This window comes from Schistocerca cancellata, unplaced genomic scaffold, assembly GCF_023864275.1.
Source record: "Schistocerca cancellata isolate TAMUIC-IGC-003103 unplaced genomic scaffold, iqSchCanc2.1 HiC_scaffold_325, whole genome shotgun sequence".
NCBI classification, from domain to species: Eukaryota; Metazoa; Arthropoda; class Insecta; order Orthoptera; family Acrididae; genus Schistocerca; species Schistocerca cancellata.
The window spans coordinates 24,341-42,840 of NW_026046343.1; the positions used below are offsets into that span (position 1 = coordinate 24,341).

The 18,500-nt window shown below is 53.2% G+C and overlaps 55 non-coding genes across 55 annotated transcripts; 27 read left to right on the forward strand and 28 right to left on the reverse strand.

Moving 5' to 3' along the window:
- The first annotated feature begins 118 nt into the window (after positions 1 to 118).
- Positions 119 to 190, forward strand: Trnam-cau (transfer RNA methionine (anticodon CAU)). Its single transcript has one exon. It is a non-coding gene; the product is annotated as a tRNA-Met (tRNA).
- Positions 191 to 426: 236 nt separating this feature from the next.
- Trnad-guc (transfer RNA aspartic acid (anticodon GUC)) lies at positions 427 to 498 on the reverse strand. The gene has a single exon. It is a non-coding gene; the product is annotated as a tRNA-Asp (tRNA).
- A 111-nt stretch (positions 499 to 609) lies between these two features.
- Positions 610 to 701, reverse strand: Trnai-uau (transfer RNA isoleucine (anticodon UAU)). Its single transcript is given in 2 exon segments — positions 610 to 645; positions 664 to 701. It is a non-coding gene; the product is annotated as a tRNA-Ile (tRNA).
- A 442-nt stretch (positions 702 to 1,143) lies between these two features.
- Trnar-acg (transfer RNA arginine (anticodon ACG)) lies at positions 1,144 to 1,216 on the forward strand. The gene has a single exon. It is a non-coding gene; the product is annotated as a tRNA-Arg (tRNA).
- Positions 1,217 to 1,464: 248 nt separating this feature from the next.
- On the forward strand, positions 1,465 to 1,536 carry Trnam-cau (transfer RNA methionine (anticodon CAU)). The gene has a single exon. It is a non-coding gene; the product is annotated as a tRNA-Met (tRNA).
- Positions 1,537 to 1,772: 236 nt separating this feature from the next.
- Trnad-guc (transfer RNA aspartic acid (anticodon GUC)) lies at positions 1,773 to 1,844 on the reverse strand. Its single transcript has one exon. It is a non-coding gene; the product is annotated as a tRNA-Asp (tRNA).
- A 111-nt stretch (positions 1,845 to 1,955) lies between these two features.
- On the reverse strand, positions 1,956 to 2,047 carry Trnai-uau (transfer RNA isoleucine (anticodon UAU)). The gene is given in 2 exon segments: positions 1,956 to 1,991; positions 2,010 to 2,047. It is a non-coding gene; the product is annotated as a tRNA-Ile (tRNA).
- A 442-nt stretch (positions 2,048 to 2,489) lies between these two features.
- Trnar-acg (transfer RNA arginine (anticodon ACG)) lies at positions 2,490 to 2,562 on the forward strand. The gene has a single exon. It is a non-coding gene; the product is annotated as a tRNA-Arg (tRNA).
- Positions 2,563 to 2,810: 248 nt separating this feature from the next.
- On the forward strand, positions 2,811 to 2,882 carry Trnam-cau (transfer RNA methionine (anticodon CAU)). Its single transcript has one exon. It is a non-coding gene; the product is annotated as a tRNA-Met (tRNA).
- A 236-nt stretch (positions 2,883 to 3,118) lies between these two features.
- Trnad-guc (transfer RNA aspartic acid (anticodon GUC)) lies at positions 3,119 to 3,190 on the reverse strand. Its single transcript has one exon. It is a non-coding gene; the product is annotated as a tRNA-Asp (tRNA).
- A 111-nt stretch (positions 3,191 to 3,301) lies between these two features.
- On the reverse strand, positions 3,302 to 3,393 carry Trnai-uau (transfer RNA isoleucine (anticodon UAU)). The gene is given in 2 exon segments: positions 3,302 to 3,337; positions 3,356 to 3,393. It is a non-coding gene; the product is annotated as a tRNA-Ile (tRNA).
- Positions 3,394 to 3,835: 442 nt separating this feature from the next.
- Positions 3,836 to 3,908, forward strand: Trnar-acg (transfer RNA arginine (anticodon ACG)). The gene has a single exon. It is a non-coding gene; the product is annotated as a tRNA-Arg (tRNA).
- Positions 3,909 to 4,156: 248 nt separating this feature from the next.
- Trnam-cau (transfer RNA methionine (anticodon CAU)) lies at positions 4,157 to 4,228 on the forward strand. Its single transcript has one exon. It is a non-coding gene; the product is annotated as a tRNA-Met (tRNA).
- Positions 4,229 to 4,464: 236 nt separating this feature from the next.
- On the reverse strand, positions 4,465 to 4,536 carry Trnad-guc (transfer RNA aspartic acid (anticodon GUC)). The gene has a single exon. It is a non-coding gene; the product is annotated as a tRNA-Asp (tRNA).
- A 111-nt stretch (positions 4,537 to 4,647) lies between these two features.
- Trnai-uau (transfer RNA isoleucine (anticodon UAU)) lies at positions 4,648 to 4,739 on the reverse strand. The gene is given in 2 exon segments: positions 4,648 to 4,683; positions 4,702 to 4,739. It is a non-coding gene; the product is annotated as a tRNA-Ile (tRNA).
- A 442-nt stretch (positions 4,740 to 5,181) lies between these two features.
- On the forward strand, positions 5,182 to 5,254 carry Trnar-acg (transfer RNA arginine (anticodon ACG)). The gene has a single exon. It is a non-coding gene; the product is annotated as a tRNA-Arg (tRNA).
- Positions 5,255 to 5,502: 248 nt separating this feature from the next.
- Positions 5,503 to 5,574, forward strand: Trnam-cau (transfer RNA methionine (anticodon CAU)). The gene has a single exon. It is a non-coding gene; the product is annotated as a tRNA-Met (tRNA).
- A 236-nt stretch (positions 5,575 to 5,810) lies between these two features.
- On the reverse strand, positions 5,811 to 5,882 carry Trnad-guc (transfer RNA aspartic acid (anticodon GUC)). The gene has a single exon. It is a non-coding gene; the product is annotated as a tRNA-Asp (tRNA).
- Positions 5,883 to 5,993: 111 nt separating this feature from the next.
- Trnai-uau (transfer RNA isoleucine (anticodon UAU)) lies at positions 5,994 to 6,085 on the reverse strand. Its single transcript is given in 2 exon segments — positions 5,994 to 6,029; positions 6,048 to 6,085. It is a non-coding gene; the product is annotated as a tRNA-Ile (tRNA).
- Positions 6,086 to 6,527: 442 nt separating this feature from the next.
- On the forward strand, positions 6,528 to 6,600 carry Trnar-acg (transfer RNA arginine (anticodon ACG)). Its single transcript has one exon. It is a non-coding gene; the product is annotated as a tRNA-Arg (tRNA).
- Positions 6,601 to 6,848: 248 nt separating this feature from the next.
- On the forward strand, positions 6,849 to 6,920 carry Trnam-cau (transfer RNA methionine (anticodon CAU)). The gene has a single exon. It is a non-coding gene; the product is annotated as a tRNA-Met (tRNA).
- A 236-nt stretch (positions 6,921 to 7,156) lies between these two features.
- On the reverse strand, positions 7,157 to 7,228 carry Trnad-guc (transfer RNA aspartic acid (anticodon GUC)). The gene has a single exon. It is a non-coding gene; the product is annotated as a tRNA-Asp (tRNA).
- A 111-nt stretch (positions 7,229 to 7,339) lies between these two features.
- Trnai-uau (transfer RNA isoleucine (anticodon UAU)) lies at positions 7,340 to 7,431 on the reverse strand. The gene is given in 2 exon segments: positions 7,340 to 7,375; positions 7,394 to 7,431. It is a non-coding gene; the product is annotated as a tRNA-Ile (tRNA).
- Positions 7,432 to 7,873: 442 nt separating this feature from the next.
- On the forward strand, positions 7,874 to 7,946 carry Trnar-acg (transfer RNA arginine (anticodon ACG)). Its single transcript has one exon. It is a non-coding gene; the product is annotated as a tRNA-Arg (tRNA).
- Positions 7,947 to 8,194: 248 nt separating this feature from the next.
- Trnam-cau (transfer RNA methionine (anticodon CAU)) lies at positions 8,195 to 8,266 on the forward strand. Its single transcript has one exon. It is a non-coding gene; the product is annotated as a tRNA-Met (tRNA).
- A 236-nt stretch (positions 8,267 to 8,502) lies between these two features.
- On the reverse strand, positions 8,503 to 8,574 carry Trnad-guc (transfer RNA aspartic acid (anticodon GUC)). The gene has a single exon. It is a non-coding gene; the product is annotated as a tRNA-Asp (tRNA).
- A 111-nt stretch (positions 8,575 to 8,685) lies between these two features.
- Trnai-uau (transfer RNA isoleucine (anticodon UAU)) lies at positions 8,686 to 8,777 on the reverse strand. The gene is given in 2 exon segments: positions 8,686 to 8,721; positions 8,740 to 8,777. It is a non-coding gene; the product is annotated as a tRNA-Ile (tRNA).
- A 442-nt stretch (positions 8,778 to 9,219) lies between these two features.
- Positions 9,220 to 9,292, forward strand: Trnar-acg (transfer RNA arginine (anticodon ACG)). Its single transcript has one exon. It is a non-coding gene; the product is annotated as a tRNA-Arg (tRNA).
- Positions 9,293 to 9,540: 248 nt separating this feature from the next.
- Trnam-cau (transfer RNA methionine (anticodon CAU)) lies at positions 9,541 to 9,612 on the forward strand. Its single transcript has one exon. It is a non-coding gene; the product is annotated as a tRNA-Met (tRNA).
- Positions 9,613 to 9,848: 236 nt separating this feature from the next.
- Trnad-guc (transfer RNA aspartic acid (anticodon GUC)) lies at positions 9,849 to 9,920 on the reverse strand. Its single transcript has one exon. It is a non-coding gene; the product is annotated as a tRNA-Asp (tRNA).
- Positions 9,921 to 10,031: 111 nt separating this feature from the next.
- Trnai-uau (transfer RNA isoleucine (anticodon UAU)) lies at positions 10,032 to 10,123 on the reverse strand. The gene is given in 2 exon segments: positions 10,032 to 10,067; positions 10,086 to 10,123. It is a non-coding gene; the product is annotated as a tRNA-Ile (tRNA).
- A 442-nt stretch (positions 10,124 to 10,565) lies between these two features.
- Trnar-acg (transfer RNA arginine (anticodon ACG)) lies at positions 10,566 to 10,638 on the forward strand. Its single transcript has one exon. It is a non-coding gene; the product is annotated as a tRNA-Arg (tRNA).
- A 248-nt stretch (positions 10,639 to 10,886) lies between these two features.
- On the forward strand, positions 10,887 to 10,958 carry Trnam-cau (transfer RNA methionine (anticodon CAU)). Its single transcript has one exon. It is a non-coding gene; the product is annotated as a tRNA-Met (tRNA).
- A 236-nt stretch (positions 10,959 to 11,194) lies between these two features.
- Positions 11,195 to 11,266, reverse strand: Trnad-guc (transfer RNA aspartic acid (anticodon GUC)). Its single transcript has one exon. It is a non-coding gene; the product is annotated as a tRNA-Asp (tRNA).
- A 111-nt stretch (positions 11,267 to 11,377) lies between these two features.
- On the reverse strand, positions 11,378 to 11,469 carry Trnai-uau (transfer RNA isoleucine (anticodon UAU)). Its single transcript is given in 2 exon segments — positions 11,378 to 11,413; positions 11,432 to 11,469. It is a non-coding gene; the product is annotated as a tRNA-Ile (tRNA).
- Positions 11,470 to 11,911: 442 nt separating this feature from the next.
- On the forward strand, positions 11,912 to 11,984 carry Trnar-acg (transfer RNA arginine (anticodon ACG)). Its single transcript has one exon. It is a non-coding gene; the product is annotated as a tRNA-Arg (tRNA).
- A 248-nt stretch (positions 11,985 to 12,232) lies between these two features.
- Trnam-cau (transfer RNA methionine (anticodon CAU)) lies at positions 12,233 to 12,304 on the forward strand. Its single transcript has one exon. It is a non-coding gene; the product is annotated as a tRNA-Met (tRNA).
- Positions 12,305 to 12,540: 236 nt separating this feature from the next.
- On the reverse strand, positions 12,541 to 12,612 carry Trnad-guc (transfer RNA aspartic acid (anticodon GUC)). The gene has a single exon. It is a non-coding gene; the product is annotated as a tRNA-Asp (tRNA).
- Positions 12,613 to 12,723: 111 nt separating this feature from the next.
- Trnai-uau (transfer RNA isoleucine (anticodon UAU)) lies at positions 12,724 to 12,815 on the reverse strand. Its single transcript is given in 2 exon segments — positions 12,724 to 12,759; positions 12,778 to 12,815. It is a non-coding gene; the product is annotated as a tRNA-Ile (tRNA).
- A 442-nt stretch (positions 12,816 to 13,257) lies between these two features.
- Trnar-acg (transfer RNA arginine (anticodon ACG)) lies at positions 13,258 to 13,330 on the forward strand. The gene has a single exon. It is a non-coding gene; the product is annotated as a tRNA-Arg (tRNA).
- A 248-nt stretch (positions 13,331 to 13,578) lies between these two features.
- Positions 13,579 to 13,650, forward strand: Trnam-cau (transfer RNA methionine (anticodon CAU)). Its single transcript has one exon. It is a non-coding gene; the product is annotated as a tRNA-Met (tRNA).
- A 237-nt stretch (positions 13,651 to 13,887) lies between these two features.
- Trnad-guc (transfer RNA aspartic acid (anticodon GUC)) lies at positions 13,888 to 13,959 on the reverse strand. Its single transcript has one exon. It is a non-coding gene; the product is annotated as a tRNA-Asp (tRNA).
- Positions 13,960 to 14,070: 111 nt separating this feature from the next.
- Trnai-uau (transfer RNA isoleucine (anticodon UAU)) lies at positions 14,071 to 14,162 on the reverse strand. Its single transcript is given in 2 exon segments — positions 14,071 to 14,106; positions 14,125 to 14,162. It is a non-coding gene; the product is annotated as a tRNA-Ile (tRNA).
- Positions 14,163 to 14,607: 445 nt separating this feature from the next.
- Positions 14,608 to 14,681, forward strand: Trnar-acg (transfer RNA arginine (anticodon ACG)). Its single transcript has one exon. It is a non-coding gene; the product is annotated as a tRNA-Arg (tRNA).
- A 249-nt stretch (positions 14,682 to 14,930) lies between these two features.
- Trnam-cau (transfer RNA methionine (anticodon CAU)) lies at positions 14,931 to 15,002 on the forward strand. Its single transcript has one exon. It is a non-coding gene; the product is annotated as a tRNA-Met (tRNA).
- A 238-nt stretch (positions 15,003 to 15,240) lies between these two features.
- On the reverse strand, positions 15,241 to 15,312 carry Trnad-guc (transfer RNA aspartic acid (anticodon GUC)). The gene has a single exon. It is a non-coding gene; the product is annotated as a tRNA-Asp (tRNA).
- A 111-nt stretch (positions 15,313 to 15,423) lies between these two features.
- Trnai-uau (transfer RNA isoleucine (anticodon UAU)) lies at positions 15,424 to 15,515 on the reverse strand. Its single transcript is given in 2 exon segments — positions 15,424 to 15,459; positions 15,478 to 15,515. It is a non-coding gene; the product is annotated as a tRNA-Ile (tRNA).
- Positions 15,516 to 15,958: 443 nt separating this feature from the next.
- On the forward strand, positions 15,959 to 16,031 carry Trnar-acg (transfer RNA arginine (anticodon ACG)). The gene has a single exon. It is a non-coding gene; the product is annotated as a tRNA-Arg (tRNA).
- Positions 16,032 to 16,279: 248 nt separating this feature from the next.
- Positions 16,280 to 16,351, forward strand: Trnam-cau (transfer RNA methionine (anticodon CAU)). Its single transcript has one exon. It is a non-coding gene; the product is annotated as a tRNA-Met (tRNA).
- Positions 16,352 to 16,587: 236 nt separating this feature from the next.
- Trnad-guc (transfer RNA aspartic acid (anticodon GUC)) lies at positions 16,588 to 16,659 on the reverse strand. Its single transcript has one exon. It is a non-coding gene; the product is annotated as a tRNA-Asp (tRNA).
- Positions 16,660 to 16,770: 111 nt separating this feature from the next.
- Trnai-uau (transfer RNA isoleucine (anticodon UAU)) lies at positions 16,771 to 16,862 on the reverse strand. Its single transcript is given in 2 exon segments — positions 16,771 to 16,806; positions 16,825 to 16,862. It is a non-coding gene; the product is annotated as a tRNA-Ile (tRNA).
- A 442-nt stretch (positions 16,863 to 17,304) lies between these two features.
- On the forward strand, positions 17,305 to 17,377 carry Trnar-acg (transfer RNA arginine (anticodon ACG)). The gene has a single exon. It is a non-coding gene; the product is annotated as a tRNA-Arg (tRNA).
- A 248-nt stretch (positions 17,378 to 17,625) lies between these two features.
- Trnam-cau (transfer RNA methionine (anticodon CAU)) lies at positions 17,626 to 17,697 on the forward strand. The gene has a single exon. It is a non-coding gene; the product is annotated as a tRNA-Met (tRNA).
- Positions 17,698 to 17,936: 239 nt separating this feature from the next.
- Trnad-guc (transfer RNA aspartic acid (anticodon GUC)) lies at positions 17,937 to 18,008 on the reverse strand. Its single transcript has one exon. It is a non-coding gene; the product is annotated as a tRNA-Asp (tRNA).
- Positions 18,009 to 18,119: 111 nt separating this feature from the next.
- Positions 18,120 to 18,211, reverse strand: Trnai-uau (transfer RNA isoleucine (anticodon UAU)). Its single transcript is given in 2 exon segments — positions 18,120 to 18,155; positions 18,174 to 18,211. It is a non-coding gene; the product is annotated as a tRNA-Ile (tRNA).
- Between the last annotated feature and the right edge of the window lie 289 nt (positions 18,212 to 18,500).

An 18,500-nucleotide genomic window follows, 5' to 3' on the forward strand; every position in this document is an offset into this window, starting at 1 on the left:
AAGCGTCAGCGTAGCGTCAGTCGAGCAAAGTCGAGACAAGTCAAGCTGAGAGATGTTGCACAGTTAATTAAACGGTACGCGACGCTGACAACGCTTTTCCAAGTATCCCACGTCACGCAGCAGAGTGGCGCAGTGGAAGCGTGCTGGGCCCATAACCCAGAGGTCCGTGGATCGAAACCACGCTCTGCTAAAATTATTCTTTTTCTTGTGTGCTTCGAGCTCGATCATTAAGCCTGGGGTGCGCTGACCCAGCGTCAACAGCAAACCCTGTAAGTTCTGAAACGATGACGACGTCGTGTGGAGAATACGAGAAACACTTCCTAAGACGCAGAGTTTCTTACGATTCTGCAGCAACTACATTTCTCGATCACAACGTTAATGTCCTATCGGGCCACACGTGCAACTTTCGCGATATAAAAATCGCACCTCCCCGGCGGGGAATCGAACCCCGGTCTCCCGCGTGACAGGCGGGGATACTAACCACTATACTACCGAGGAATACGCAAACGACACGCACAACGCACGCACACTTATTCTTCTCAAGTAGGTGATTCATCTCAAATCTAGCGTCCCGATGCTTTCAGAGTCAGCTGCTACGAAATAAAAGTATGCCCCAGGTGAGGCTCGAACTCACAACCCCGGCATTGCTCACGGCTACTGCCTTATAAGTACCGTGCGCTAACCAATTGCGCCACTGGGGCTACAGCAGGGTGCTTTCAGTTAGCGGTATTTGCTTTGCTGCCAACCTGTTGTGGCTACAGACCCATCATACGACCGTCACCTGCGGCCATACTGCGACTTTAGCACCTGGCTACGGATGCTTCATACGATTCTTGTTTCATATGCTACACTTACAAGCATATCAACCGCTTGTCATCACCGAAAAATTGCAGAAAAACGCGCGCCTTGCCTTCTGCTACCTGTCCAACAGCGAGGGCAGATGTGTGGCAAGCTCTAAGCTATGCAGGCGCACCGTGGCCGAGCAGCTGGAGGAGAGATGCCTTCCTTGGCAGCTCCCTGCAGAGTGCGGAAGACCAGAGTGGCCGCGCCGCCGTTGTCAGTGGACGACACGCAGTTGCCGAGCCACGGAGAACACGTTGCTCTGCGATGTGTACCCGCGTCATATGACGAAAGACGAACAGTGGCCCTGTGGCGCAACGGATAACGCGTCTGACTACGGATCAGAAGATTCCAGGTTCGAATCCTGGCAGGGTCGGCATTTTGTTAGTTGCGGGCGCGTAGCTAGGCAGTGCATTCGAATGTTTCCACCTGCGTGGAGTGCAATGTCAATCCTGAGCATCTCGCAGCTGCATCTCGAGACGATCGTGGTAAATATCGCTTCGTGCAAGCGTCAGCGTAGCGTCAGTCGAGCAAAGTCGAGACAAGTCAAGCTGAGAGATGTTGCACAGTTAATTAAACGGTACGCGACGCTGACAACGCTTTTCCAAGTATCCCACGTCACGCAGCAGAGTGGCGCAGTGGAAGCGTGCTGGGCCCATAACCCAGAGGTCCGTGGATCGAAACCACGCTCTGCTAAAATTATTCTTTTTCTTGTGTGCTTCGAGCTCGATCATTAAGCCTGGGGTGCGCTGACCCAGCGTCAACAGCAAACCCTGTAAGTTCTGAAACGATGACGACGTCGTGTGGAGAATACGAGAAACACTTCCTAAGACGCAGAGTTTCTTACGATTCTGCAGCAACTACATTTCTCGATCACAACGTTAATGTCCTATCGGGCCACACGTGCAACTTTCGCGATATAAAAATCGCACCTCCCCGGCGGGGAATCGAACCCCGGTCTCCCGCGTGACAGGCGGGGATACTAACCACAATACTACCGAGGAATACGCAAACGACACGCACAACGCACGCACACTTATTCTTCTCAAGTAGGTGATTCATCTCAAATCTAGCGTCCCGATGCTTTCAGAGTCAGCTGCTACGAAATAAAAGTATGCCCCAGGTGAGGCTCGAACTCACAACCCCGGCATTGCTCACGGCTACTGCCTTATAAGTACCGTGCGCTAACCAATTGCGCCACTGGGGCTACAGCAGGGTGCTTTCAGTTAGCGGTATTTGCTTTGCTGCCAACCTGTTGTGGCTACAGACCCATCATACGACCGTCACCTGCGGCCATACTGCGACTTTAGCACCTGGCTACGGATGCTTCATACGATTCTTGTTTCATATGCTACACTTACAAGCATATCAACCGCTTGTCATCACCGAAAAATTGCAGAAAAACGCGCGCCTTGCCTTCTGCTACCTGTCCAACAGCGAGGGCAGATGTGTGGCAAGCTCTAAGCTATGCAGGCGCACCGTGGCCGAGCAGCTGGAGGAGAGATGCCTTCCTTGGCAGCTCCCTGCAGAGTGCGGAAGACCAGAGTGGCCGCGCCGCCGTTGTCAGTGGACGACACGCAGTTGCCGAGCCACGGAGAACACGTTGCTCTGCGATGTGTACCCGCGTCATATGACGAAAGACGAACAGTGGCCCTGTGGCGCAACGGATAACGCGTCTGACTACGGATCAGAAGATTCCAGGTTCGAATCCTGGCAGGGTCGGCATTTTGTTAGTTGCGGGCGCGTAGCTAGGCAGTGCATTCGAATGTTTCCACCTGCGTGGAGTGCAATGTCAATCCTGAGCATCTCGCAGCTGCATCTCGAGACGATCGTGGTAAATATCGCTTCGTGCAAGCGTCAGCGTAGCGTCAGTCGAGCAAAGTCGAGACAAGTCAAGCTGAGAGATGTTGCACAGTTAATTAAACGGTACGCGACGCTGACAACGCTTTTCCAAGTATCCCACGTCACGCAGCAGAGTGGCGCAGTGGAAGCGTGCTGGGCCCATAACCCAGAGGTCCGTGGATCGAAACCACGCTCTGCTAAAATTATTCTTTTTCTTGTGTGCTTCGAGCTCGATCATTAAGCCTGGGGTGCGCTGACCCAGCGTCAACAGCAAACCCTGTAAGTTCTGAAACGATGACGACGTCGTGTGGAGAATACGAGAAACACTTCCTAAGACGCAGAGTTTCTTACGATTCTGCAGCAACTACATTTCTCGATCACAACGTTAATGTCCTATCGGGCCACACGTGCAACTTTCGCGATATAAAAATCGCACCTCCCCGGCGGGGAATCGAACCCCGGTCTCCCGCGTGACAGGCGGGGATACTAACCACTATACTACCGAGGAATACGCAAACGACACGCACAACGCACGCACACTTATTCTTCTCAAGTAGGTGATTCATCTCAAATCTAGCGTCCCGATGCTTTCAGAGTCAGCTGCTACGAAATAAAAGTATGCCCCAGGTGAGGCTCGAACTCACAACCCCGGCATTGCTCACGGCTACTGCCTTATAAGTACCGTGCGCTAACCAATTGCGCCACTGGGGCTACAGCAGGGTGCTTTCAGTTAGCGGTATTTGCTTTGCTGCCAACCTGTTGTGGCTACAGACCCATCATACGACCGTCACCTGCGGCCATACTGCGACTTTAGCACCTGGCTACGGATGCTTCATACGATTCTTGTTTCATATGCTACACTTACAAGCATATCAACCGCTTGTCATCACCGAAAAATTGCAGAAAAACGCGCGCCTTGCCTTCTGCTACCTGTCCAACAGCGAGGGCAGATGTGTGGCAAGCTCTAAGCTATGCAGGCGCACCGTGGCCGAGCAGCTGGAGGAGAGATGCCTTCCTTGGCAGCTCCCTGCAGAGTGCGGAAGACCAGAGTGGCCGCGCCGCCGTTGTCAGTGGACGACACGCAGTTGCCGAGCCACGGAGAACACGTTGCTCTGCGATGTGTACCCGCGTCATATGACGAAAGACGAACAGTGGCCCTGTGGCGCAACGGATAACGCGTCTGACTACGGATCAGAAGATTCCAGGTTCGAATCCTGGCAGGGTCGGCATTTTGTTAGTTGCGGGCGCGTAGCTAGGCAGTGCATTCGAATGTTTCCACCTGCGTGGAGTGCAATGTCAATCCTGAGCATCTCGCAGCTGCATCTCGAGACGATCGTGGTAAATATCGCTTCGTGCAAGCGTCAGCGTAGCGTCAGTCGAGCAAAGTCGAGACAAGTCAAGCTGAGAGATGTTGCACAGTTAATTAAACGGTACGCGACGCTGACAACGCTTTTCCAAGTATCCCACGTCACGCAGCAGAGTGGCGCAGTGGAAGCGTGCTGGGCCCATAACCCAGAGGTCCGTGGATCGAAACCACGCTCTGCTAAAATTATTCTTTTTCTTGTGTGCTTCGAGCTCGATCATTAAGCCTGGGGTGCGCTGACCCAGCGTCAACAGCAAACCCTGTAAGTTCTGAAACGATGACGACGTCGTGTGGAGAATACGAGAAACACTTCCTAAGACGCAGAGTTTCTTACGATTCTGCAGCAACTACATTTCTCGATCACAACGTTAATGTCCTATCGGGCCACACGTGCAACTTTCGCGATATAAAAATCGCACCTCCCTGGCGGGGAATCGAACCCCGGTCTCCCGCGTGACAGGCGGGGATACTAACCACTATACTACCGAGGAATACGCAAACGACACGCACAACGCACGCACACTTATTCTTCTCAAGTAGGTGATTCATCTCAAATCTAGCGTCCCGATGCTTTCAGAGTCAGCTGCTACGAAATAAAAGTATGCCCCAGGTGAGGCTCGAACTCACAACCCCGGCATTGCTCACGGCTACTGCCTTATAAGTACCGTGCGCTAACCAATTGCGCCACTGGGGCTACAGCAGGGTGCTTTCAGTTAGCGGTATTTGCTTTGCTGCCAACCTGTTGTGGCTACAGACCCATCATACGACCGTCACCTGCGGCCATACTGCGACTTTAGCACCTGGCTACGGATGCTTCATACGATTCTTGTTTCATATGCTACACTTACAAGCATATCAACCGCTTGTCATCACCGAAACATTGCAGAAAAACGCGCGCCTTGCCTTCTGCTACCTGTCCAACAGCGAGGGCAGATGTGTGGCAAGCTCTAAGCTATGCAGGCGCACCGTGGCCGAGCAGCTGGAGGAGAGATGCCTTCCTTGGCAGCTCCCTGCAGAGTGCGGAAGACCAGAGTGGCCGCGCCGCCGTTGTCAGTGGACGACACGCAGTTGCCGAGCCACGGAGAACACGTTGCTCTGCGATGTGTACCCGCGTCATATGACGAAAGACGAACAGTGGCCCTGTGGCGCAACGGATAACGCGTCTGACTACGGATCAGAAGATTCCAGGTTCGAATCCTGGCAGGGTCGGCATTTTGTTAGTTGCGGGCGCGTAGCTAGGCAGTGCATTCGAATGTTTCCACCTGCGTGGAGTGCAATGTCAATCCTGAGCATCTCGCAGCTGCATCTCGAGACGATCGTGGTAAATACCGCTTCGTGCAAGCGTCAGCGTAGCGTCAGTCGAGCAAAGTCGAGACAAGTCAAGCTGAGAGATGTTGCACAGTTAATTAAACGGTACGCGACGCTGACAACGCTTTTCCAAGTATCCCACGTCACGCAGCAGAGTGGCGCAGTGGAAGCGTGCTGGGCCCATAACCCAGAGGTCCGTGGATCGAAACCACGCTCTGCTAAAATTATTCTTTTTCTTGTGTGCTTCGAGCTCGATCATTAAGCCTGGGGTGCGCTGACCCAGCGTCAACAGCAAACCCTGTAAGTTCTGAAACGATGACGACGTCGTGTGGAGAATACGAGAAACACTTCCTAAGACGCAGAGTTTCTTACGATTCTGCAGCAACTACATTTCTCGATCACAACGTTAATGTCCTATCGGGCCACACGTGCAACTTTCGCGATATAAAAATCGCACCTCCCCGGCGGGGAATCGAACCCCGGTCTCCCGCGTGACAGGCGGGGATACTAACCACTATACTACCGAGGAATACGCAAACGACACGCACAACGCACGCACACTTATTCTTCTCAAGTAGGTGATTCATCTCAAATCTAGCGTCCCGATGCTTTCAGAGTCAGCTGCTACGAAATAAAAGTATGACCCAGGTGAGGCTCGAACTCACAACCCCGGCATTGCTCACGGCTACTGCCTTATAAGTACCGTGCGCTAACCAATTGCGCCACTGGGGCTACAGCAGGGTGCTTTCAGTTAGCGGTATTTGCTTTGCTGCCAACCTGTTGTGGCTACAGACCCATCATACGACCGTCACCTGCGGCCATACTGCGACTTTAGCACCTGGCTACGGATGCTTCATACGATTCTTGTTTCATATGCTACACTTACAAGCATATCAACCGCTTGTCATCACCGAAACATTGCAGAAAAACGCGCGCCTTGCCTTCTGCTACCTGTCCAACAGCGAGGGCAGATGTGTGGCAAGCTCTAAGCTATGCAGGCGCACCGTGGCCGAGCAGCTGGAGGAGAGATGCCTTCCTTGGCAGCTCCCTGCAGAGTGCGGAAGACCAGAGTGGCCGCGCCGCCGTTGTCAGTGGACGACACGCAGTTGCCGAGCCACGGAGAACACGTTGCTCTGCGATGTGTACCCGCGTCATATGACGAAAGACGAACAGTGGCCCTGTGGCGCAACGGATAACGCGTCTGACTACGGATCAGAAGATTCCCGGTTCGAATCCTGGCAGGGTCGGCATTTTGTTAGTTGCGGGCGCGTAGCTAGGCAGTGCATTCGAATGTTTCCACCTGCGTGGAGTGCAATGTCAATCCTGAGCATCTCGCAGCTGCATCTCGAGACGATCGTGGTAAATATCGCTTCGTGCAAGCGTCAGCGTAGCGTCAGTCGAGCAAAGTCGAGACAAGTCAAGCTGAGAGATGTTGCACAGTTAATTAAACGGTACGCGACGCTGACAACGCTTTTCCAAGTATCCCACGTCACGCAGCAGAGTGGCGCAGTGGAAGCGTGCTGGGCCCATAACCCAGAGGTCCGTGGATCGAAACCACGCTCTGCTAAAATTATTCTTTTTCTTGTGTGCTTCGAGCTCGATCATTAAGCCTGGGGTGCGCTGACCCAGCGTCAACAGCAAACCCTGTAAGTTCTGAAACGATGACGACGTCGTGTGGAGAATACGAGAAACACTTCCTAAGACGCAGAGTTTCTTACGATTCTGCAGCAACTACATTTCTCGATCACAACGTTAATGTCCTATCGGGCCACACGTGCAACTTTCGCGATATAAAAATCGCACCTCCCCGGCGGGGAATCGAACCCCGGTCTCCCGCGTGACAGGCGGGGATACTAACCACTATACTACCGAGGAATACGCAAACGACACGCACAACGCACGCACACTTATTCTTCTCAAGTAGGTGATTCATCTCAAATCTAGCGTCCCGATGCTTTCAGAGTCAGCTGCTACGAAATAAAAGTATGCCCCAGGTGAGGCTCGAACTCACAACCCCGGCATTGCTCACGGCTACTGCCTTATAAGTACCGTGCGCTAACCAATTGCGCCACTGGGGCTACAGCAGGGTGCTTTCAGTTAGCGGTATTTGCTTTGCTGCCAACCTGTTGTGGCTACAGACCCATCATACGACCGTCACCTGCGGCCATACTGCGACTTTAGCACCTGGCTACGGATGCTTCATACGATTCTTGTTTCATATGCTACACTTACAAGCATATCAACCGCTTGTCATCACCGAAACATTGCAGAAAAACGCGCGCCTTGCCTTCTGCTACCTGTCCAACAGCGAGGGCAGATGTGTGGCAAGCTCTAAGCTATGCAGGCGCACCGTGGCCGAGCAGCTGGAGGAGAGATGCCTTCCTTGGCAGCTCCCTGCAGAGTGCGGAAGACCAGAGTGGCCGCGCCGCCGTTGTCAGTGGACGACACGCAGTTGCCGAGCCACGGAGAACACGTTGCTCTGCGATGTGTACCCGCGTCATATGACGAAAGACGAACAGTGGCCCTGTGGCGCAACGGATAACGCGTCTGACTACGGATCAGAAGATTCCAGGTTCGAATCCCGGCAGGGTCGGCATTTTGTTAGTTGCGGGCGCGTAGCTAGGCAGTGCATTCGAATGTTTCCACCTGCGTGGAGTGCAATGTCAATCCTGAGCATCTCGCAGCTGCATCTCGAGACGATCGTGGTAAATATCGCTTCGTGCAAGCGTCAGCGTAGCGTCAGTCGAGCAAAGTCGAGACAAGTCAAGCTGAGAGATGTTGCACAGTTAATTAAACGGTACGCGACGCTGACAACGCTTTTCCAAGTATCCCACGTCACGCAGCAGAGTGGCGCAGTGGAAGCGTGCTGGGCCCATAACCCAGAGGTCCGTGGATCGAAACCACGCTCTGCTAAAATTATTCTTTTTCTTGTGTGCTTCGAGCTCGATCATTAAGCCTGGGGTGCGCTGACCCAGCGTCAACAGCAAACCCTGTAAGTTCTGAAACGATGACGACGTCGTGTGGAGAATACGAGAAACACTTCCTAAGACGCAGAGTTTCTTACGATTCTGCAGCAACTACATTTCTCGATCACAACGTTAATGTCCTATCGGGCCACACGTGCAACTTTCGCGATATAAAAATCGCACCTCCCCGGCGGGGAATCGAACCCCGGTCTCCCGCGTGACAGGCGGGGATACTAACCACTATACTACCGAGGAATACGCAAACGACACGCACAACGCACGCACACTTATTCTTCTCAAGTAGGTGATTCATCTCAAATCTAGCGTCCCGATGCTTTCAGAGTCAGCTGCTACGAAATAAAAGTATGCCCCAGGTGAGGCTCGAACTCACAACCCCGGCATTGCTCACGGCTACTGCCTTATAAGTACCGTGCGCTAACCAATTGCGCCACTGGGGCTACAGCAGGGTGCTTTCAGTTAGCGGTATTTGCTTTGCTGCCAACCTGTTGTGGCTACAGACCCATCATACGACCGTCACCTGCGGCCATACTGCGACTTTAGCACCTGGCTACGGATGCTTCATACGATTCTTGTTTCATATGCTACACTTACAAGCATATCAACCGCTTGTCATCACCGAAACATTGCAGAAAAACGCGCGCCTTGCCTTCTGCTACCTGTCCAACAGCGAGGGCAGATGTGTGGCAAGCTCTAAGCTATGCAGGCGCACCGTGGCCGAGCAGCTGGAGGAGAGATGCCTTCCTTGGCAGCTCCCTGCAGAGTGCGGAAGACCAGAGTGGCCGCGCCGCCGTTGTCAGTGGACGACACGCAGTTGCCGAGCCACGGAGAACACGTTGCTCTGCGATGTGTACCCGCGTCATATGACGAAAGACGAACAGTGGCCCTGTGGCGCAACGGATAACGCGTCTGACTACGGATCAGAAGATTCCAGGTTCGAATCCTGGCAGGGTCGGCATTTTGTTAGTTGCGGGCGCGTAGCTAGGCAGTGCATTCGAATGTTTCCACCTGCGTGGAGTGCAATGTCAATCCTGAGCATCTCGCAGCTGCATCTCGAGACGATCGTGGTAAATATCGCTTCGTGCAAGCGTCAGCGTAGCGTCAGTCGAGCAAAGTCGAGACAAGTCAAGCTGAGAGATGTTGCACAGTTAATTAAACGGTACGCGACGCTGACAACGCTTTTCCAAGTATCCCACGTCACGCAGCAGAGTGGCGCAGTGGAAGCGTGCTGGGCCCATAACCCAGAGGTCCGTGGATCGAAACCACGCTCTGCTAAAATTATTCTTTTTCTTGTGTGCTTCGAGCTCGATCATTAAGCCTGGGGTGCGCTGACCCAGCGTCAACAGCAAACCCTGTAAGTTCTGAAACGATGACGACGTCGTGTGGAGAATACGAGAAACACTTCCTAAGACGCAGAGTTTCTTACGATTCTGCAGCAACTACATTTCTCGATCACAACGTTAATGTCCTATCGGGCCACACGTGCAACTTTCGCGATATAAAAATCGCACCTCCCCGGCGGGGAATCGAACCCCGGTCTCCCGCGTGACAGGCGGGGATACTAACCACTATACTACCGAGGAATACGCAAACGACACGCACAACGCACGCACACTTATTCTTCTCAAGTAGGTGATTCATCTCAAATCTAGCGTCCCGATGCTTTCAGAGTCAGCTGCTACGAAATAAAAGTATGCCCCAGGTGAGGCTCGAACTCACAACCCCGGCATTGCTCACGGCTACTGCCTTATAAGTACCGTGCGCTAACCAATTGCGCCACTGGGGCTACAGCAGGGTGCTTTCAGTTAGCGGTATTTGCTTTGCTGCCAACCTGTTGTGGCTACAGACCCATCATACGACCGTCACCTGCGGCCATACTGCGACTTTAGCACCTGGCTACGGATGCTTCATACGATTCTTGTTTCATATGCTACACTTACAAGCATATCAACCGCTTGTCATCACCGAAAAATTGCAGAAAAACGCGCGCCTTGCCTTCTGCTACCTGTCCAACAGCGAGGGCAGATGTGTGGCAAGCTCTAAGCTATGCAGGCGCACCGTGGCCGAGCAGCTGGAGGAGAGATGCCTTCCTTGGCAGCTCCCTGCAGAGTGCGGAAGACCAGAGTGGCCGCGCCGCCGTTGTCAGTGGACGACACGCAGTTGCCGAGCCACGGAGAACACGTTGCTCTGCGATGTGTACCCGCGTCATATGACGAAAGACGAACAGTGGCCCTGTGGCGCAACGGATAACGCGTCTGACTACGGATCAGAAGATTCCAGGTTCGAATCCTGGCAGGGTCGGCATTTTGTTAGTTGCGGGCGCGTAGCTAGGCAGTGCATTCGAATGTTTCCACCTGCGTGGAGTGCAATGTCAATCCTGAGCATCTCGCAGCTGCATCTCGAGACGATCGTGGTAAATATCGCTTCGTGCAAGCGTCAGCGTAGCGTCAGTCGAGCAAAGTCGAGACAAGTCAAGCTGAGAGATGTTGCACAGTTAATTAAACGGTACGCGACGCTGACAACGCTTTTCCAAGTATCCCACGTCACGCAGCAGAGTGGCGCAGTGGAAGCGTGCTGGGCCCATAACCCAGAGGTCCGTGGATCGAAACCACGCTCTGCTAAAATTATTCTTTTTCTTGTGTGCTTCGAGCTCGATCATTAAGCCTGGGGTGCGCTGACCCAGCGTCAACAGCAAACCCTGTAAGTTCTGAAACGATGACGACGTCGTGTGGAGAATACGAGAAACACTTCCTAAGACGCAGAGTTTCTTACGATTCTGCAGCAACTACATTTCTCGATCACAACGTTAATGTCCTATCGGGCCACACGTGCAACTTTCGCGATATAAAAATCGCACCTCCCCGGCGGGGAATCGAACCCCGGTCTCCCGCGTGACAGGCGGGGATACTAACCACTATACTACCGAGGAATACGCAAACGACACGCACAACGCACGCACACTTATTCTTCTCAAGTAGGTGATTCATCTCAAATCTAGCGTCCCGATGCTTTCAGAGTCAGCTGCTACGAAATAAAAGTATGCCCCAGGTGAGGCTCGAACTCACAACCCCGGCATTGCTCACGGCTACTGCCTTATAAGTACCGTGCGCTAACCAATTGCGCCACTGGGGCTACAGCAGGGTGCTTTCAGTTAGCGGTATTTGCTTTGCTGCCAACCTGTTGTGGCTACAGACCCATCATACGACCGTCACCTGCGGCCATACTGCGACTTTAGCACCTGGCTACGGATGCTTCATACGATTCTTGTTTCATATGCTACACTTACAAGCATATCAACCGCTTGTCATCACCGAAAAATTGCAGAAAAACGCGCGCCTTGCCTTCTGCTACCTGTCCAACAGCGAGGGCAGATGTGTGGCAAGCTCTAAGCTATGCAGGCGCACCGTGGCCGAGCAGCTGGAGGAGAGATGCCTTCCTTGGCAGCTCCCTGCAGAGTGCGGAAGACCAGAGTGGCCGCGCCGCCGTTGTCAGTGGACGACACGCAGTTGCCGAGCCACGGAGAACACGTTGCTCTGCGATGTGTACCCGCGTCATATGACGAAAGACGAACAGTGGCCCTGTGGCGCAACGGATAACGCGTCTGACTACGGATCAGAAGATTCCAGGTTCGAATCCTGGCAGGGTCGGCATTTTGTTAGTTGCGGGCGCGTAGCTAGGCAGTGCATTCGAATGTTTCCACCTGCGTGGAGTGCAATGTCAATCCTGAGCATCTCGCAGCTGCATCTCGAGACGATCGTGGTAAATATCGCTTCGTGCAAGCGTCAGCGTAGCGTCAGTCGAGCAAAGTCGAGACAAGTCAAGCTGAGAGATGTTGCACAGTTAATTAAACGGTACGCGACGCTGACAACGCTTTTCCAAGTATCCCACGTCACGCAGCAGAGTGGCGCAGTGGAAGCGTGCTGGGCCCATAACCCAGAGGTCCGTGGATCGAAACCACGCTCTGCTAAAATTATTCTTTTTCTTGTGTGCTTCGAGCTCGATCATTAAGCCTGGGGTGCGCTGACCCAGCGTCAACAGCAAACCCTGTAAGTTCTGAAACGATGACGACGTCGTGTGGAGAATACGAGAAACACTTCCTAAGACGCAGAGTTTCTTACGATTCTGCAGCAACTACATTTCTCGATCACAACGTTAATGTCCTATCGGGCCACACGTGCAACTTTCGCGATATAAAAATCGCACCTCCCCGGCGGGGAATCGAACCCCGGTCTCCCGCGTGACAGGCGGGGATACTAACCACTATACTACCGAGGAATACGCAAACGACACGCACAACGCACGCACACTTATTCTTCTCAAGTAGGTGATTCATCTCAAATCTAGCGTCCCGATGCTTTCAGAGTCAGCTGCTACGAAATAAAAGTATGCCCCAGGTGAGGCTCGAACTCACAACCCCGGCATTGCTCACGGCTACTGCCTTATAAGTACCGTGCGCTAACCAATTGCGCCACTGGGGCTACAGCAGGGTGCTTTCAGTTAGCGGTATTTGCTTTGCTGCCAACCTGTTGTGGCTACAGACCCATCATACGACCGTCACCTGCGGCCATACTGCGACTTTAGCACCTGGCTACGGATGCTTCATACGATTCTTGTTTCATATGCTACACTTACAAGCATATCAACCGCTTGTCATCACCGAAAAATTGCAGAAAAACGCGCGCCTTGCCTTCTGCTACCTGTCCAACAGCGAGGGCAGATGTGTGGCAAGCTCTAAGCTATGCAGGCGCACCGTGGCCGAGCAGCTGGAGGAGAGATGCCTTCCTTGGCAGCTCCCTGCAGAGTGCGGAAGACCAGAGTGGCCGCGCCGCCGTTGTCAGTGGACGACACGCAGTTGCCGAGCCACGGAGAACACGTTGCTCTGCGATGTGTACCCGCGTCATATGACGAAAGACGAACAGTGGCCCTGTGGCGCAACGGATAACGCGTCTGACTACGGATCAGAAGATTCCAGGTTCGAATCCTGGCAGGGTCGGCATTTTGTTAGTTGCGGGCGCGTAGCTAGGCAGTGCATTCGAATGTTTCCACCTGCGTGGAGTGCAATGTCAATCCTGAGCATCTCGCAGCTGCATCTCGAGACGATCGTGGTAAATATCGCTTCGTGCAAGCGTCAGCGTAGCGTCAGTCGAGCAAAGTCGAGACAAGTCAAGCTGAGAGATGTTGCACAGTTAATTAAACGGTACGCGACGCTGACAACGCTTTTCCAAGTATCCCACGTCACGCAGCAGAGTGGCGCAGTGGAAGCGTGCTGGGCCCATAACCCAGAGGTCCGTGGATCGAAACCACGCTCTGCTAAAATTATTCTTTTTCTTGTGTGCTTCGAGCTCGATCATTAAGCCTGGGGGTGCGCTGACCCAGCGTCAACAGCAAACCCTGTAAGTTCTGAAACGATGACGACGTCGTGTGGAGAATACGAGAAACACTTCCTAAGACGCAGAGTTTCTTACGATTCTGCAGCAACTACATTTCTCGATCACAACGTTAATGTCCTATCGGGCCACACGTGCAACTTTCGCGATATAAAAATCGCACCTCCCCGGCGGGGAATCGAACCCCGGTCTCCCGCGTGACAGGCGGGGATACTAACCACTATACTACCGAGGAATACGCAAACGACACGCACAACGCACGCACACTTATTCTTCTCAAGTAGGTGATTCATCTCAAATCTAGCGTCCCGATGCTTTCAGAGTCAGCTGCTACGAAATAAAAGTATGCCCCAGGTGAGGCTCGAACTCACAACCCCGGCATTGCTCACGGCTACTGCCTTATAAGTACCGTGCGCTAACCAATTGCGCCACTGGGGCTACAGCAGGGTGCTTTCAGTTAGCGGTATTTGCTTTGCTGCCAACCTGTTGTGGCTACAGACCCATCATACGACCGTCACCTGCGGCCATACTGCGACTTTAGCACCTGGCTACGGATGCTTCATACGATTCTTGTTTCATATGCTACACTTACAAGCATATCAACCGCTTGTCATCACCGAAAAATTGCAGAAAAAACGCGCGCCTTGCCTTCTGCTACCTGTCCAACAGCGAGGGCAGATGTGTGTGCAAGCTCTAAGCTATGCAGGGCGCACCGTGGCCGAGCAGCTGGAGGAGAGATGCCTTCCTTGGCAGCTCCCTGCAGAGTGCGGAAGACCAGAGTGGCCGCGCCGCCGTTGTCAGTGGACGACACGCAGTTGCCGAGCCACGGAGAACACGTTGCTCTGCGATGTGTACCCGCGTCATATGACGAAAGACGAACAGTGGCCCTGTGGGCGCAACGGATAACGCGTCTGACTACGGATCAGAAGATTCCAGGTTCGAATCCTGGCAGGGTCGGCATTTTGTTAGTTGCGGGCGCGTAGCTAGGCAGTGCATTCGAATGTTTCCACCTGCGTGGAGTGCAATGTCAATCCTGAGCATCTCGCAGCTGCATCTCGAGACGATCGTGGTAAATATCGCTTCGTGCAAGCGTCAGCGTAGCGTCAGTCGAGCAAAGTCGAGACAAGTCAAGCTGAGAGATGTTGCACAGTTAATTAAAACGGTACGCGACGCTGACAACGCTTTTCCAAGTATCCCACGTCACGCAGCAGAGTGGCGCAGTGGAAGCGTGCTGGGCCCATAACCCAGAGGTCCGTGGATCGAAACCACGCTCTGCTAAAGATTATTCTTTTTCTTGTGTGCTTCGAGCTCGATCATTAAGCCTGGGGTGCGCTGACCCAGCGTCAACAGCAAACCCTGTAAGTTCTGAAACGATGACGACGTCGTGTGGAGAATACGAGAAACACTTCCTAAGACGCAGAGTTTCTTACGATTCTGCAGCAACTACATTTCTCGATCACAACGTTAATGTCCTATCGGGCCACACGTGCAACTTTCGCGATATAAAAATCGCACCTCCCCCGGCGGGGAATCGAACCCCGGTCTCCCGCGTGACAGGCGGGGATACTAACCACTATACTACCGAGGAATACGCAAACGACACGCACAACGCACGCACACTTATTCTTCTCAAGTAGGTGATTCATCTCAAATCTAGCGTCCCGATGCTTTCAGAGTCAGCTGCTACGAAATAAAAGTATGCCCCAGGTGAGGCTCGAACTCACAACCCCGGCATTGCTCACGGCTACTGCCTTATAAGTACCGTGCGCTAACCAATTGCGCCACTGGGGCTACAGCAGGGTGCTTTCAGTTAGCGGTATTTGCTTTGCTGCCAACCTGTTGTGGCTACAGACCCATCATACGACCGTCACCTGCGGCCATACTGCGACTTTAGCACCTGGCTACGGATGCTTCATACGATTCTTGTTTCATATGCTACACTTACAAGCATATCAACCGCTTGTCATCACCGAAAAATTGCAGGAAAAACGCGCGCCTTGCCTTCTGCTACCTGTCCAACAGCGAGGGCAGATGTGTGGCAAGCTCTAAGCTATGCAGGCGCACCGTGGCCGAGCAGCTGGAGGAGAGATGCCTTCCTTGGCAGCTCCCTGCAGAGTGCGGAAGACCAGAGTGGCCGCGCCGCCGTTGTCAGTGGACGACACGCAGTTGCCGAGCCACGGAGAACACGTTGCTCTGCGATGTGTACCCGCGTCATATGACGAAAGACGAACAGTGGCCCTGTGGCGCAACGGATAACGCGTCTGACTACGGATCAGAAGATTCCAGGTTCGAATCCTGGCAGGGTCGGCATTTTGTTAGTTGCGGGCGCGTAGCTAGGCAGTGCATTCGAATGTTTCCACCTGCGTGGAGTGCAATGTCAATCCTGAGCATCTCGCAGCTGCATCTCGAGACGATCGTGGTAAATATCGCTTCGTGCAAGCGTCAGCGTAGCGTCAGTCGAGCAAAGTCGAGACAAGTCAAGCTGAGAGATGTTGCACAGTTAATTAAACGGTACGCGACGCTGACAACGCTTTTCCAAGTATCCCACGTCACGCAGCAGAGTGGCGCAGTGGAAGCGTGCTGGGCCCATAACCCAGAGGTCCGTGGATCGAAACCACGCTCTGCTAAAATTATTCTTTTTCTTGTGTGCTTCGAGCTCGATCATTAAGCCTGGGGTGCGCTGACCCAGCGTCAACAGCAAACCCTGTAAGTTCTGAAACGATGACGACGTCGTGTGGAGAATACGAGAAACACTTCCTAAGACGCAGAGTTTCTTACGATTCTGCAGCAACTACATTTCTCGATCACAACGTTAATGTCCTATCGGGCCACACGTGCAACTTTCGCGATATAAAAATCGCACCTCCCTGGCGGGGAATCGAACCCCGGTCTCCCGCGTGACAGGCGGGGATACTAACCACTATACTACCGAGGAATACGCAAACGACACGCACAACGCACGCACACTTATTCTTCTCAAGTAGGTGATTCATCTCAAATCTAGCGTCCCGATGCTTTCAGAGTCAGCTGCTACGAAATAAAAGTATGCCCCAGGTGAGGCTCGAACTCACAACCCCGGCATTGCTCACGGCTACTGCCTTATAAGTACCGTGCGCTAACCAATTGCGCCACTGGGGCTACAGCAGGGTGCTTTCAGTTAGCGGTATTTGCTTTGCTGCCAACCTGTTGTGGCTACAGACCCATCATACGACCGTCACCTGCGGCCATACTGCGACTTTAGCACCTGGCTACGGATGCTTCATACGATTCTTGTTTCATATGCTACACTTACAAGCATATCAACCGCTTGTCATCACCGAAACATTGCAGAAAAACGCGCGCCTTGCCTTCTGCTACCTGTCCAACAGCGAGGGCAGATGTGTGGCAAGCTCTAAGCTATGCAGGCGCACCGTGGCCGAGCAGCTGGAGGAGAGATGCCTTCCTTGGCAGCTCCCTGCAGAGTGCGGAAGACCAGAGTGGCCGCGCCGCCGTTGTCAGTGGACGACACGCAGTTGCCGAGCCACGGAGAACACGTTGCTCTGCGATGTGTACCCGCGTCATATGACGAAAGACGAACAGTGGCCCTGTGGCGCAACGGATAACGCGTCTGACTACGGATCAGAAGATTCCAGGTTCGAATCCTGGCAGGGTCGGCATTTTGTTAGTTGCGGGCGCGTAGCTAGGCAGTGCATTCGAATGTTTCCACCTGCGTGGAGTGCAATGTCAATCCTGAGCATCTCGCAGCTGCATCTCGAGACGATCGTGGTAAATATCGCTTCGTGCAAGCGTCAGCGTAGCGTCAGTCGAGCAAAGTCGAGACAAGTCAAGCTGAGAGATGTTGCACAGTTAATTAAACGGTACGCGACGCTGACAACGCTTTTCCAAGTATCCCACGTCACGCAGCAGAGTGGCGCAGTGGAAGCGTGCTGGGCCCATAACCCAGAGGTCCGTGGATCGAAACCACGCTCTGCTAAAATTATTCTTTTTCTTGTGTGCTTCGAGCTCGATCATTAAGCCTGGGGTGCGCTGACCCAGCGTCAACAGCAAACCCCTGTAAGTTCTGAAACGATGACGACGTCGTGTGGAGAATACGAGAAACACTTCCTAAGACGCAGAGTTTCTCTTACGATTCTGCAGCAACTACATTTCTCGATCACAACGTTAATGTCCTATCGGGCCACACGTGCAACTTTCGCGATATAAAAATCGCACCTCCCCGGCGGGGAATCGAACCCCGGTCTCCCGCGTGACAGGCGGGGATACTAACCACTATACTACCGAGGAATACGCAAACGACACGCACTACGCACGCACACTTATTCTTCTCAAGTAGGTGATTCATCTCAAATCTAGCGTCCCGATGCTTTCAGAGTCAGCTGCTACGAAATAAAAGTATGCCCCAGGTGAGGCTCGAACTCACAACCCCGGCATTGCTCACGGCTACTGCCTTATAAGTACCGTGCGCTAACCAATTGCGCCACTGGGGCTACAGCAGGGTGCTTTCAGTTAGCGGTATTTGCTTTGCTGCCAACCTGTTGTGGCTACAGACCCATCATACGACCGTCACCTGCGGCCATACTGCGACTTTAGCACCTGGCTACGGATGCTTCATACGATTCTTGTTTCATATGCTACACTTACAAGCATATCAACCGCTTGTCATCACCGAAACATTGCAGAAAAACGCGCGCCTTGCCTTCTGCTACCTGTCCCAACAGCGAGGGCAGATGTGTGGCAAGCTCTAAGCTATGCAGGCGCACCGTGGCCGAGCAGCTG